Source organism: Passer domesticus, chromosome 7 (genome assembly GCF_036417665.1).
Source record: "Passer domesticus isolate bPasDom1 chromosome 7, bPasDom1.hap1, whole genome shotgun sequence".
NCBI classification, from domain to species: Eukaryota; Metazoa; Chordata; class Aves; order Passeriformes; family Passeridae; genus Passer; species Passer domesticus.
Window position 1 is genome coordinate 36,227,211 of NC_087480.1, and position 15,585 is coordinate 36,242,795.

Sequence of the window (15,585 nt, forward strand, 5' to 3'; positions counted from 1 at the left end):
GTGCCGGCCTGCATCCCGCACGTCTGTGTGTGCTGGCAGCTCCTGCCTGCCTGCCTGCCTGCCTGGGGGATCTCAGGAGCCCGTGGATGGGGATCCTCGTGTCTGCAAGCCCTGGGATGTGCTGTTCTCCCACAGGCAGCAGGTTTGAGTCAGGGTGGTGGTGAGTGCAGGCAGGGGCCATGCTGCAGAGCAGCCCTGCCCTTCTCCCCCCACTGCTCCTCACCCCACAGTGCTGTTTGAAGCCATCCAGCCCCGAGTGGACCCCCAGGTATCCCCACGCTGGGGAGGATGCCAGGCACAGCCCAGCAGGAGAGAAGGGACCCCCAAAGCACAACAGCCATCACTGCTCTGCTGTGGCACAGCCAGTCTGGCCCTGATAGAGGCTCCTTGATAAAGCCACCAGGCACGGAGGGGTGGCCCTGGCAGCTTTTGTTTCCCACCCTGCAGGAGTCTGGGTCCCACAGCCCCAGGGGCAGGCAGGCCTGTGGCTGAGTTTTGGCAGGTGGCCTGCCACAGCCAGCCGTGGGACAGTCCTGCCTCAGCTGGAAGGGCAGCAGGGACCCCAGGCTGGCTCCTGGGGGCGGATGGAGCTGGCAGGGAGCACATCCCCCTGCTGGAGCCTGCCCTGCTCCTGCCTCTGCCAGGGAGGGGGCACTGGGGCTCCTGCAGAGCTGGCCCACAGGAGCTGCTGAGCTCAGCCCAGCATGGGCTCCCTTGCTCCTAAAACAAGTGTATTTGGGGATGCCACACCACAGAAAACAGCAGGCTTCACCATTCACCTGTTCAGTGCCAACACTGAGGGCATATTAAACAGGGCTCCAGCAGACTTAAATCTCTGGAGTACAAATTGACCCCAAGCTGGGGAAGCTTTCTTCAAAATTATTTCAAGTCCTTTTTGCCCATGAATGTGTACACCTCTCTACCCAAACTGGGGAAAAATCTCTTTTTTTTTTTTTTTTTTAGGGAAAGGCACTGTCTGCAGCCACATCAGTTGGTCTGTGTGCCTGGGCCCAGCAGCATCCTGCCCGCAGCCATAAATCACCCTCCTGGAGGGAATCTGCCTTTCCCAACCCCAGGCAATTAGTATTTGCCTCTCATCCCCATGTGCCAGGGTCCTTTATTCCCTCTAATCTTTTATCCTCTCTTGTTATCCCCTTCGGTGTCTAATCCTCCCTCAAATCCCACTAAGCCGCTGACGAGGCTGTGCCCCGACAGCCATCCAGGGCTGAGCCCTGCATCCCAGGCTGGGGTGGTTTGGGATGCTCTAGGCTGCGACCTGTAACTCAGGAGGGACCACCAGCCAGCCTAAAAATTAAACTGAGGTGGAAAAAAACCAGGTTTTTGGGGGTATTTCCTCCTGAATCCTGCAGACAGCTGCAGAAATACATTCCCTTGAGCCTGATAAAAGTACTGCAGGTGAGAGAGGCAGCAGTGCAGTGCTGGCTTGGGCTGCACACTGAGGGCTCAGGGGGTGACACCCCCATAATCCAGCCAGGGAAAGGCAGCTTCTTGCCCTGCTGCATCTCCTGCAGGGCTTTGCAGAGGGGGAGGCTCCCCTTGCTCCCCTTGGGGCTGTGGCTGCCCCAGCCCGGGTTCAGTGGCTCTGGTGGGTACCAGCCTTCCCTGCCCATCACCCACAGCATCCTTCCTTCTCCTTTCCCTTTTTCCTCGTGCTCACTTGGAAATAAATAATTTCATGCAAAGATGGGGAGGGGAAACCAACCCAGAATCATTCATTTATGATGTGTTTGTGGTGTATTTGATATGAAAAGTGTCCCACGGTGCCTCCCCATCAGGGGCAGCAGCGTTCACCGCCCCTGGTTGCTCGGCAATCACTCGTTAATTGCTGTATTTTCATTCCCGGGCCTTCCTCCCTGCTCCCCACAGCCTCATCATCCCCGTTAGGGGCGTCCTGTGATTTCCCGTAATGAGGCGCTGCTCTGAATGCCAACATCCCCATTTCCCTGAGATGGGCACCAGCACAGCAGCGGCAGCTGAAGCCCCCCGTGACCGAGTGACCGGGGCCTGGTGGCTCCAGAATTGTTCCCGGGGCTCCTCGGGACGCTGGGGTGAGAGGAGATGTCCCCTGGGATGGCCACGGGGGGCACAGAGCCGTGGTGGCCCCGCGAAGGCTCCCTGGGGTTTTCCCAGGGCGGGCAAAGGGAGCAGGGCAGGGATGCTGAAATCCGTGGGGATGGGGAAGGCCTGGGCTGGAGGAGGATTCCTGAGCCCTTTCAGCAGCAAGGAGTAAAAGACAGCTCTCAGAACAGAAAATTAATGGAGAAGTCCACTGGAAGTGCTTGTCATGGCAGGAGGTGCTGGCCCCTCTGTAGGAGATGGAATGTGGAGGGAGGAGAGAGGAAACACAGGGAAGGGTGAAATTCCCACAATTACGATTTCCAGCAGGAATTAGCAGAGGTGCAAACCCAATCCCGCCGCTGAACCCCCCGGAGGTGCCTGTGGGAGGTTCAGGATGCTCCCTGTGGGAGGTTCAGGATGCTCCCCTTTCCCACACCCCTTCCAGGGCTGCAAAGGGCTCCATCCCCCCAGGGATGCAGGTGATGTCCCTGGGGCCCTCCACCTTGTATGCCACTCTGCTGGTCCAGAGCATTTTTATACTACAAAACTGGTTTTTGAGGCTGGAGGTGTGCTGTAGCCAGCCTGAGCACTCAGTTGGGAGCGCAGGGTTGGGATCAGGGAGGCAGGGGGAAAATGAACCCCTGAAATTTCCCTTATTTGACCCCAGCAGTGGGAGAGCTTTGGGTTGGCTCAGCACAGATGCAGGGTTTTTGGCTGAGTTGGCAGCACGTGGCTGGCAGAGGGCCAGTCCCCAGAGCAGCAGCTTGGGGTTTTAGCCTTTCCCTGGGGTGAGCACAGCCAGCGTCAGCGCTAAAAAAAAAATAAATGTGACGTGACAGAGGCGTGAATCAGCAAGAGGAAAATTCCCACGTTTGGGAAGGAGAGGAGGCACAAAAATCACAGGCTGGACTCTGTGAGGCAGCTTTGTGGGATGCCTGGGGCAGTGGGAACAGGGAGGGCAAGGAAAGGCAGGGAGCTGTGGTGCCAAGGCAGTGGGACAGTGGGGATGGTCCAACAGGCTGGAATTGCAGCTGCCTGGAAGCTTGGGAAAGCTGCCCTAGCTGCCAGCCTCAGGACATCTCTGAAATGTGAGCTTTGTCCCCAACCCACTGTCCTCTGCAGGGCGGAGCATCCCCAAGGGAAAGGATGCAGGAGCTGGGATTTGTCAGCTGCAGGTTTCTTGGTAGCTATGCACAGGGCAAAGCCTAACCCCAAAAATCAGGCCAGAAGTGCATCAGGGAGGGGAGGCACCCACAGCTCCTGCACCCGATGCTCTGTGCCAAAAGCTCCACCTCACCTTGGTGTGTGGGGGAGATGGAGCTGAGGGTGGCTCAGGAGAGAGGGCAGAGAGGAGAGGCAGCAGAAGCTCCATGCAATGTGTGATGGAGGCCACAAACAGGATTGGTGTGTGGGTAAAGAGACAGGAAAGGGAGGCAGAGGTTGAGGATATAAATAGGGGAGGCTCCAACCAGGAGCACAAGGTAGAGGCTGGGCAGGAGAGACAGGGAATAAAGCAGTGGGTGGCTGGAGGGCTGGATGAATGTGCAAGGGGTGGAGGGCTCAAAAGAAGAGCCAGGTGGGTAAATGAGAAGCAGAATGAGAGCACTGGCAGGAGCTGAAGGTCAGGGAGTGCTGGGGTGGTACCCGTGGTGCTGCCCCACTGGCATCTCCGGAGGGTGAGGAAATGCAGTCACAGCCCAGCATGTCCCAAATGCAGCTCAGCTCCCCACCGAGCTCTGAGCTGCTTTATACAGCTCCCTATTTTCCCAGCTGTCTGCTCAGACATTCATTTCATGGCCTGAGTGGCAAGAGCTGTCTGAAACAAAGTGAGAGGCACCTTAATGTGCCCCTGGCAGGCTGCACTGCTGACTGCATCACCTGGCACCTTGAAAAGATCCTCCAAAACCTGTATGCATGCATGCTGCTGCTATTAACACCCATGATGGGGGCTTCTGCTGGTTTTAGGGCAGAGAAAACACAGGGATATCCTGGTGCTGGAAAGCTAGAGAGAGGCATAGAGGCATTTCTGACACCTCCTGGAGGAGCACATCTCCCCTGCCACAGCTTCTCCATGCCCAGCTTTGCTCTTGGCTTCCTCCCCTCTCTCCCTGCCACTGGCTAGGGGATTAAATGCACTTTTTACAGCAGGTTTGGGGTGGGAAAAAAACCCACCTCGAGGATTCTTTGTCTTCCCCCACAGGCATCAGGTCTCCACACATCCCGCAGGGTCAGATGCTGGTGGGGATCAGGGACAATCACCTGGTTCTGGGGCCAGGACCCTGCAGGGACACCAAGGCACCTGGCAGCAGCCATGCTGCTCTTATCACTGGAGACAAGTTTTTACAGCCACTTGGACAAAAGAGTAGTTTTTACTACAGTTTTTACAACTTCTAGAAGCACTGAGTTGCAGTTCTGGTGTCTCAAAATAGGCTGCCATTAAAGTGTCAGCATGGCAGGTCCCACTGCTTGTCAATTATTCTTCTTTATTACACACGGTGAAAGGCAAAGAATAAAATAATCTGTGTGATACACTCCTCCTAGGGGTGGGAACTGGACTGTCCTTCACAACGTGCTGGGTTTGTCCAAGAGGTGTTGGTGCTGTGAGTGCTGCCAGCAGTCCTGAGTCCTGAACCTCTGTGTCCAGCTCATGCAGGGGACCACGGGGACATTGCAGCAGTGTCACTAGCACAGCCTCAGGGAAGGATGCACCCTCCTGCCCCAAAAATTTTGGGGCCTTTCTCCTTCATTGCTCCAGCCTGGGATGCCTCTTGTCCAGTCCCAGGACAGGGAGAACCTTGGAGCCCCAGCTGGGTGTTGGTAGGACCCAGCAATTCCTGTGCAGTTATTAGGAAAGTGATTGAGAAAATAGGAACAGCAAAAAAACAAGTAGGAGAAGAAACATTTGAAGAATTTCTGTTATTCTGAGTCTTTTCCTGGGGAAAACAGGGGCAGAGGGGGCTGGTCCAGGGTACCAAACACAGGGTTTGCTCACTGCTTCCCTCTCAGTGCTCAGCAGTGATACTGCTGGGGATGTTTTCTTTGGAAACACACTGGCATGGGCTTTTGCTGCACGAAGAATCATCTCCTCTTGGCTTTCAGTCCTGGAGCAAGCTCTTGTTGGGATGGTTTTATCTGGCTGACTCTTGAGGTTTGGGACTTTGGGTTTTCCTTCGGATCTGCTGACGCCAAGGGTCTGCTGGGCTTGCTAAAAATAAGAGAGAAATGTCAAAAAGTCACTTTAGCTGACTCAAATATTTTATATTTTTTAAATTTATCTTTTATTTTTGTTTTAAAATAAAAAGGGCACTGCTAAAGAACTGGATGGCTCACTTAGGTTGTTGTAATTAATCTTTATCAGCACCCCCTTTATCCCTTATGACTCTTACACCTGCTTCTGCAACCTCTTCATGGAGTGACCATAGCCAGGCTTCCAATCCCATCCCATCCCATCCCATCCCATCCCATCCCATCCCATCCCATCCCATCCCATCCCATCCCAGGTCCCTGTCACCTGCTTCCTCCTCAGGCTGGGGTGACACTTATGGCCGTGCTTGCTCTGGAGTGTTTGGGGGTTGTTGCTGTTTTTGTTTTGCCCCTGAATTGGAGAGGAGAGGGGACGTTTTGGGACTTGTTTTCCATTCAGTTTAATTCATTTTTAATGGGCTGAGGGCAGTGATTTGATACAGACAATCCTCCCCAGCTGAGGTTAATCAGGACGGAGCAAGCCTTTCACTTGCCATTATTTAGAAAGGCATTTTATAGAAATACTGTTAGAGAGGTTATTTAACCATGTATTTGTTTTCATTGTGTACACAGCTTTTTCCACGGGCTTCCCAGTATTTAATGCTGAGAGATTTTATTTATTTTTGTCATTTTGTCATTTGGAGGAAATTCAGGCCTGCCAAAGTGCCTGGGATGGATAGCCCAGGAGGCTGCAGTAATCTGTTCAGACCATCTGGGCTCCAGCTCCCAGAGCAGCCTTGATGGGGGCTGGAAAGCTTTAACAAGCCTCAGCCACAGCAGCATGGGATTTTTTTGAGGGATGGTGATGGAGAGATGCCCTGATGGGGGTGTGCTGGCTGCTGTCAGTCCCTGCCATGCAATCCTGCTCCCAGTGCTGCAGCCTTGGGGTGAGCAAAGCTCAGACCCTGACGGGGCACACTGAGGTTGGAGGTTAGAGCAAGAATTAGATCAGAAGATGGTGCCAGCCCCAAAAAAGGTGACATTTAAACCGTGAAGCAGCTGAATGGTCCAGCAGGCTCCAGAGCAAAGCTTCCCAGGCAGTGGGGAGCAGTGAGTGTCCATCCCACCTCCAAAAACACTCCCAGGGGCAGCAGGGAGCAAACCCAGCCCCTTGCACAGCTGCTGAGCAAATATTAATTTACTCTCCCAGGCAGAGCTGTACACGGGCATTCTCAGGGCAAAACCACTTGTCAGCAAAGGCCCTGGGGCTGAGCTTTGCAAGGAAGGAGCAGCAGCTCTTCTACCTCAGAGGTGTCCCCAGCACAGGCGGCACCCGCGTGGGGCCGTGCTTGTTTTTGTCCTGTTGCCAGGAGTAAAGCTCAGCGTGGAGAGGTGAATTCTCCCTCGGCTGCTGTAGCTCTGCTGTAATTGAGCTGCAGTGAAGGCTCCCCGGGGCTCTCCCTGCTCAGCCCAGCAGTTTGTGGTGCTCCTGTGCTCCTGCTCCTGCCCGCATCCCCTGGCTGCTCTCTGCGGCTGCAGTGCGTGGGTGGGAATGTTCTGCTCCAGGCCCCGGCCAGGAGCTGAAGGGTTGTTTGCAGCCTGCTCTCAGGGAATGTGGGCTAACAGGCAGCAGGATCAGCCCCTCACAAGGGGCTCTGTGGAGGATGGTGCTGCCACACCTCAACCCCAGGATTATTTACTGAGCTCGCCAAAAATTTCCGTCTCGTTGAAGCTTGTAAGAACCTCTGTGCTCTACTGCCCGTCACAACTGTGTTTTACAACAAGGAAACCCGTGTTTTCTTTTAATTTGTAAAACCTCCCAGATGTTCTGGCTCCAGCTGTGCAGTGAGCAGCCTGGGCAGCACAAACCTGCTGGCCAGGGCTCACTGGGGGTGTCATTTTAATCCCAGAGTTGTTCTCCTCCACGCTCTCTGCTCCCTGCCAGCTCCTAGCTCCTTTTATTTAGTACAAAACCCAAAGTGCAGGTGCCTTTTATTTAGTATAAAACCCAAAGTGCAGGTGTGTCAGGTCACCGTAGAGAAGCAGCTCCTCCATCTGCTCTCTCAGGCAATCCCAGTCTGTGCTTTTCAAGAGGAAAACCGTGGGTGTGGATTAAACCCAAAAGCCAGAAGAACCATTCTCCATCCTCATGCTGCTTCCCAATTTCTCAGTCAGATGTTTTCCCTTGATCCCAGAGGAGCCTACATTTCCTGCTGTCCTGGTTATGCTCAGCCTTTCCCAGGCTGTCCCTGAGGTGTGGAGGGGTCGTGGCTGGGTGTTTAAATGCTCTTCCCGAATCCCTTTGGGAATGGTGCCCTGCATCCCTCCTGGAGGCGCTGCCCCGTGCTTTGCAGCAGGCTCTGCTCCTTTAGGCATCCTTGCAGGCAGTGAAGCCAGGAAATAATAGGGAAGTGATGCTGAGTGCTGCCTTTCTTTGGGTGCCTTTAACCAAGCCAGAATTAGGGAAAATTGCCCCAAATTTTGCAGGGGGAGGGCACAGTGTGGTGCTGGGAGCTGTTAGCTGCCCCTGTTCTTCTTCATTAGCTTTGAGCCAGCTCTCCCAGTGCTGTCCGTGGGGCAGCTGCACAGCACGGGGGTCCCCAGCCTGGGCTCCTGCCTCTGCCTGCACCCACACTACCCTGCTCTTATTTATCTACAGCTTCTGCTTCTCCCTCCGAACCCTGTTCCCGCTTAGCGCTGCTAAGCCGAGCGAGTACAAAATCTGATAAGCGCGAGGTAGCTTTCCCCCCTGAGGGATGCATTATTTATGAAGCTTATCGATCGTGGGAAATAACCCAGGGGCGTTCCGACATGAGCTACATCCCCTCTTGGAGCCGAGCTGTTAATTACCTGCAGGCTGCTCCCGGGGGTGAGGGAGGGATGCGAGGAACATCGCGCCCACCCCGCGGCTCCCGGAGCCCTGGAGATGCCCATCGCTCCCACTCACACCCCACAGCCTCATCAGTCACCCTGATATTTGCCTGCCATCGCTCCTGTGCTGCCTCTCGCTGCTGTAAAGGGCTCTTTAGCACCGTCTTTAGTTTTTCCCTGCCTTGACAGTTCTTATAGGAAGCCATGAAGTCACCTCTCAATCTTGGTGATGGACTAAGCAGGCTGAGCTCTCCAACGCCGGCGGTTTCCCCGTCCTTGAGCAGTTTCCTGACTCTCTCTGTAACCACTCCAATCTCTCAGTGTCCTCTCAAGGAGCAGGGGCACTGGATCTGCTGTCAGGGCTCTTGTCCTCGGTGGGGTCAGGATGTGGCACGGTACCCGACTCCTCTGTGGCACCCCAAAGCGTGAAACCCACTCCATGCCACTCAAGAAGCCTTCTCCCCTCTTAGTGCTGGTGAAAAAGCTCCCAAGGGCTGCTCCTGCGTGCCCAGTGTGGCTTCTGGAAGATGAAGGAGGCAGGAACGGAGCAGAGGCAGGTCTGGCAGCTCTTGGGGTGGGCACACAGCTGGAACTACAGTGACAGCAACCCCAACGGGATCACAGGACAGGTCAGGTTACAGAGGACCCCTGAGTCATCCCACCCAGCCCCCTGCTCCCTCCTGGAGCACCTCACTCAGGTGTGTCCCGATGGCTTTTGAGTTCCTCCAGGGAAGGAGACTCCCCAGCCTCTCTGGCACCTGATGCTTCGTGCTGCACCTTGAGGACTTATGAACCCTTGGGACGAAACCACTGTTGCTAATGTCACACAGATATTCTTTTAATTTTAAAGGGCAGAAGGAGCCTAGAGCCATTGTGCAGTGCCAGGGATGGAAAATCAGGCAGGGTCAGGGATGCTCCTCTGCCCAGGCAGGAGGTGGCAGAGGAGGTGGTCGTGCCCCTTTCCTCATCTCCTGCAACAGAGATCGGCTGAAGGATAACAGAGAGATAACATCAGTAATTAGGGCTGCAGTGGAGATGAGCTGCTGGAAGTGCAGAGGCAGTGATGGGCTGTAATTACCTGCTCAGGGCTGGTGCAGATCAGTGTAACACCGCTGACCTGAGTCTCAGCTCCCACCCCAGTACCCACTGCAGCTATGGTACTTCAGGGAGATGAGAATGGCTGATAAAGGAAGCAATAACAGCAAAAGACTATAAAACCATAATGAAAAATAATTAGAATATAACCATTGGTATGGGGATAGTTAGGAATGCAGGGAAGGTGGAGGAAAGCAATGAGGAACTCGGAGCAGGAGAAGCTGGAGGTAGGGCTGATGGAGACACCGACCAGTCTGGATGGAGATGCAGCTCTCAAAATTGTAATGGGAATAATTATGACTGTAATGGGGTGGTAATAAAGATAATGGAATCGTAATTGAAGAGGGGATGGCTGTAAAGGAGGAGGTGCAAATAGCAGCCTTGTAAAGGCGATGATAAGAAAGATAATGGATGGTAATGGGGTTGTTGTTAAAGGTAATGGAGTTATAATGAGGCGGTGACTGCAGCAGGTAGAAGGGGATGGTCGGTTTAACCAGGACTGTGGTGCAGAGAAGATTCTATTTCTGATTCATCGTGACAGGCTGTGCTGGAGGTGACCACGAGGCTAATAATAACCGAAGGGTCAATCCTTGAGACAAATGCAGGCGTGCCATGAGCGCGGCAGGACCACTGTCCCTGGAGATGCACGGTGGAGCTGCACATCCTGGCGAGGAGAGAGGCTGTGCTGCAGATGAGCTACAGAGCAGAGGAGACATGAAAAGCACTGTGACAAATGACCTGGGCAAGCCCTGCGATGTTTGCTCAAGGGCCGGGTTGCCCTTCAGAGTCTTGAACCGAGGAGACAGGGATGGATGGGGTGGGGGGAAGCAGCTGCTGGTGGCCTCATGCCCCCAGGAAGGGCAGCCCACCACACGGAGGGGCATGAAGAGCAACTGCTGGTGGTGATGGGGACCGCCTGATGGGCACAGGCAAGAATTAGGACGGGCAGAGCTGGACACAAAAGCGAGCACATCATCGTGCAGCAGCACAGGCACCGCCTGCCGCAGGGGGACAGTTCAGAAAGCAGTTGATGGCACCATGCATTGAGGTGGTTTTTCTAAATCCTCCGTGATGAGACAGCTCTTCAGCTCCCCCTAAAGCTCATGGTCCCCAGCCACCCCTGCAGAGCAGGTCACCCTCCCAAGGCTGCTTGCCACCCTCCACCAGCCAAGCCCCGTCCCATCCAGCACCATTCCCCTTCCATCAGCCTGGTTCTCCTGTCAGAGGAGAAAATGACAAATTAATGTCACTTCACTTGCCCCTGACAAACCCATGCCAGGTGTCACTTTCTAACCTCATTATCCTCCAGGTTCTTACACGTTCATTGCTTAATAACATCTTCTTGCACTGCTCAGTTTTGGAGCCTTTAACTCCTGAAGCTGCCCCACTGCAGCTTGCAGTACTGGAAAAACCCTGAACACTTCTGAGGTTGGATTAGCTCTGGAAGTACACCCAAGGGGGAACTCAGCAGGCCCTGCTAACACCAGCACACCTGACTGCTCTAAATACCCTGGCAGGTTTTCTGCTCTCTGTTCAAACTGGACTCCTGCCTCATTTAATCATCCTTTCCTAATTAGCTGGGTGCAAGGGAAGGCTGAAGCAAAGTCCACAGTGAATCCCTTCATTTGAGCAACACTCTGGGGCTTTCCTCAGCTCTCCTTCTTCCTGTGCATTTCCAAAAGGGTTTTTGCTCAGCCTAAAACAGACAACTACTGGAGCTTGATCTGCACCTTCCCATCTCCCATTTGTAGCTGCTCAGCTGCTGCTCCCTGGTCCCATTGCCAGGTCTCTGGCATCAGGTCCCCTTTTCTGCAGCTCTTCTCTGTGTCTCAGGTCCATCAAATCCCTGCAGCATCTTCCCCCTGTTCCTTGGGATGGGTTGTTGTGGTGGCCTGCCCTAATGCAGTCACTTCAAGTAATTGCCAACTTCCCTGTGCTCCTTAAGCCCTTGGATTACTTTCCCAAGGGTTGCTGCCTGATTCTCAGAGATTTTTGCAGCCCATTATCCTTACTCTGCTGTTTTCACTCCTTTTCTCATGGCATTCTTGGCTCCACTATTTCGTGACTTATTTCCCAAAATCACCTTCCACTTCTTTCAGCCAGTTCTGCTCTATTATTCCAAATCAAGCTCAAAATAGCAGCTTTTCCAGCCGTCCTCCTTAGAGAGGAGATGTTGCCCTAACACACCCAGGGAGCTGAGTGGCTCTGTCCTGCTGTATCACTCACAAGGGGGTTTAAGATGCCATTTATCACCAAGCTGGAGGCACTCTGACTTTTAAGAGCCACTCACATCCACCCACCTCCTCCTTTTAACCCACATGAGCTCTGTGCCCCAGTCTCACCCCCTTTCATTTGCCTGTTCCCAGCCCCTTGCTGACTACAGGACAAACACACCCCGTTCTTGGTACACTGCCTTCCCTCATTCCTTACTTCTCTTCCCCAGAAACTTCTGTTCATCCTCCCAAACCCCTGTAATTTAAACCCTGCTCTGAGCAAGGTACTGTCTACATCAGCCTTTTTATTTTGCCACATGTGTACAGACATCACCCTGCTGTTTTGCTTTCTCCTCCCTTTTCTGACCTCAGCACCACATTCTTTCCTGCCATTTGTTGGCATTTTTCTGTTCTCCTGAGGATAAATGGCACCTCCTTGCTTTGGCAGCCTGTCAGCAGAACCAGGTGCTTTTTCCTGCCAAGGTGATCCCAGCCTCCCTCACCAACAGCACACCCTGTAAATATCCACTGTCCCTGGTCCTGTTGGTCCCCAAATGAAATATCCACTGTCCCTGGTCCTGTTGGTCCCCAAATGAAATATCCACTGTCCCTGGTCCTGTTGGTCCCCAAATGAAAGACCCACTGTCCCTGGTCCTGTTGGTCTCCAGTCCAGCCTGTCCCCATCAGCCACCTCTCAGCACCTTTGACCCAGAGCTCCTCAAAACCTTTGGGTCCTGCCCATGTTCAGCACACAGGATTGAACTGGCCTGAAGTACCACCTGCACACATCCAAGCAGAAAGGGACAAGAAATATCCTTCAAATGCAAAGAACCTGGAAAATAAATAGAAGCCCTAACAGAAAAAAAAAAAAAAAATTAAGGGTGAGGAAAAAATGGAAAAAGAAGAATGCTGGAGATTGCAGCAGCCTCAGAGATAACCCAGGGACATTTTTTATCACTAAAAGTCCATTTTCAGTCACAGATGGGACTTTTTTCTCTTAATCGCTTTCCCAACAGCAAACCATGAAGCTGCAATAACCTAAATCACCAAAGGACAAAGCAATTGCAAGTCCTTTCTCTGCTGGGCAGTTGCCAAATCAAACTCTGCTAGATACAGGGGAGAATAAAAAAATTCACTGCAACAGGTCTCCCAAAGGGAAAGCAGAACAAGGGTGAAGGATAGGAGGGGAAATTGGGAGTGAAGCTCTGCTCGGCTTCAGGATGAACTTGTGCACAGAGCCCTTAATGACTAACCTGCTGTGGCTGCCTGAGGAAGTTTGTAGAAAAAACTCCCATTTTTGTCATCACCAGAGGCTCCAGCCCTGATAAATAACAAGTTGGAAACTTGGTGAGCAGTGTCATGTCATAGAAATCACGGGAGGCAATGGAGTTTGGAAGGGAAGCTGTAATAGTCAGCTTTCACTTGCTGTTACTTAGGAAGGCTGTACCAGGAAAATGTCCCTTATCACCAGCACAGGGGAGGCCAGGGAGATCAGCAGGAGTTTGTACAAGGATTTCAATAGATCAGGATATTTGCTGGTTATTTTGGAAAAGAGCTGCTTACGCTGCCTGATGTAGGAGAAAAACCTGAAAAAACCTAGAGCAGAGAAAAAATGATGTGAAAAATCCATGGTAGTGCATGGGAAGGCACCAGGACACAGAGCTGGAAAGGATCAATGGCTTGTCCAGCAGCCCTAGAATAAAGCATTTAAGCTGTCTGGAGACTGCTTTCTCACAGAGCTCTCTGCCTGTGAGTGCTGCAGCAATATCATCCACACTGAGAAATGCTCGGGCCTGGGGGCTCCCACCAGCCTGTGCATGAGTGGCACAGTCCCTCCAAGGGATTTCCCTTCAGGAATGGCAAGATAGAGACAAACAAAAGTGTAAAAAATTATTAATCTGACCTGGTGCTGGCTGCCAGAGGGAGACTCCGAGCAGGACTTTCCTTCCTAGCTAAGGGAAACCCCAAAGGGCTGAACTCTGCCACTGCCCCCTGCTTCTCACTAAATTCCCAGCCTTGTGCCTTCAGGATCCCCAGGCACCTGCCAAAGCCCTGCCAGGCTCTGTGGTGAGCCAGGAGTGCAAATCTGGGTGCAGGGCTCGTGTGGGAGGTGCTGTGCTGGGAGCAGAGGCACTGGGGTGTCTGCAGCCAAGGCACCAGCTCCTGCTGCTGGTGGCATCATCCACATCCTCCCCTTTGCCACAGGGACACATCTGCTGCCACCGAGGGATTAGACAGCCTTGCAGTGTGGCAGGAGAGTAGGAAACCCAAATGTGTGAAGGCATTGACATCTGGGCATAACCTCGGGGTGCTTCTGAAATGGAGTAGAAAATAGAAAGGGAGGTGAAAGCCCCATTCTTCAGGAGAAGAAATGATGTTATTTTGGCTTTTGTGGATGCCTGGGTGTTGGTGCACACAGCCAAAGCTCCCTGGGAAGCCATACCCTGTGGGAAAATCCTACAGGATGAGTGGCAGTGCAGCTAATGGAATTACCCTGAAAGCTGCAGGACTGCACAGCTCCTTCTAGGAGTGGTTTTAACCACCCAGTGCAGGATTTCTTAGGGCAGGGAGAATTATTCTTGCCCCTTCATAGGGTGTGATCCACAAGAACCAGCAAGAAAGCCATTTTCTGTTAAGATCTGTTGCTGTCAAGGAGGTAAAAAAGGCCAGGAAAGATCACTCAAGATATATTTCCCTAAAGTTATGCTTTTTCTTACTTCTTAGTTAGGATTTGAGAGTTGGCACCCATGGTCATTTAGTTTGGAATAAAAATCAGGTATGTCACAGTCCAGAGCTTACTGGGACCCAGCTTTGGGCTGAACCCAAAGGTACAGGGATGTCCAGACAGACAGACAGACAGACAGAGAGGGTTTCCATGGCCATTGCTTTGGTGTCCAAGCAGTGAGAGATAAAACTCACTTTATAAAACAGCCAGTAGGAAAGGACTGGGCAAAACTTTACTGCCATACATTTCAAAAATGGGGCTAAAAACATCTCATCCTCTTCATCCTTAACTTAATCCTAGGAGGAGGAGGAGGAGGAGGAAGGGTGTTCTCTGGTGCAAAGGAGGCATCCTGCAGAGATGGGGCTGCCCTCAAAGTTCCTGCAGCACCACAGGTTCCCTGATAAAGAGCAGCGTGGTGGCACACCCTGGGGGACAAATGGCTCTGGGGTTTGTCACCTCTGGCTTGGAGCTGCTCCGTGTGAGTAGGGCAGAGCAGCCACCCCAGTCAGTCAGTCAGTCAGTCAGTCAGTCACACCCCTTCTAGGAATGCTCCTTGGTGTAGCTATGACATTTTATGGAAAATCCTTTCCTAGGATTTTTACCCTCCTGAGAGCTGAGAGCCTCAGGAAAGAAATGTAAACAATAACTGTGTGCTGCTGTGGAATGCAACAGGTGCATCTTCCATTGGTCCATGTGGATTGTTTTCTATTAGTGACCAACCACAGCCACCTGTGCTGAGGCTGTGAGCAGTCACAGGATTTTGTTATGCATTCTATTCTATTCTTGGTCTCTGTAGCCTTCTGATCCTTCTTCTTTCTCTGTTCTTTTAGTATAGTTTTAATGTGGTATTTTAATATAATATATAACATAATAAATCAGCCTTCTGAGCAAAATGCAGTCAAGCCTCGTGTCCTCACACTTGAGGCATTCACCAAGACAAGACCTTGGCACTATTAAAACACAGCACAGCTGCTACAGAGATCTCCACATCCTCCCAGCCCCAAGCACTGCTGCCAGGGCTGCAGGTGCTGTCTGGGGACACCACAGGAGCTGCTTTGGGTGCCAGTCCATGCTGCCCTGTCTTCAGGGAACCTGGTTTTCCTGGCGTGGTGCAGGAGCAGAGGCACACAGGGGCTGCAGAGCACGTGCCACCACCTGCATGAGCTCCAAACACTGCTGAGAGCCCGGCACCAGGACATCATTCCCCATGGCAGATGAGCACCTGGCGTGGATACATGAGCTCTTTCATGGGCAGCAGCTCAGCCTGAGTCATCCTTCAGGCAAACACCAGCAGCTCTGACACTGCACCCTCAGGGCTGCATCTAAAAATAAAATCAGAAAGGGAGAAAAGTATTCTTAGCTTCAGCTCTGCTCCAGAGCCCCCAGGAGACCCTGGGATTGAGGGGAGAGGGGATGGCA

General features: G+C 52.7%; 1 long non-coding RNA gene across 2 annotated transcripts; it reads right to left on the reverse strand.

The window, feature by feature from the left end:
- Positions 1–2,506: 2,506 nt before the first annotated feature.
- On the reverse strand, positions 2,507–15,585 carry LOC135304858 (uncharacterized). 2 transcript variants are annotated; one of them, XR_010366082.1, is made up of 3 exons: positions 9,212–11,596; positions 8,348–9,120; positions 2,507–5,284 (listed from the first exon to the last, which is right to left on the reverse strand). It is a non-coding gene; the product is annotated as an uncharacterized LOC135304858 (long non-coding RNA). The 2 variants fall into 2 exon arrangements; XR_010366081.1 differs by lacking the exon at positions 2,507–5,284 and adding an exon at positions 11,659–15,585 and having other exon boundaries at positions 7,828–9,120; positions 9,212–9,924.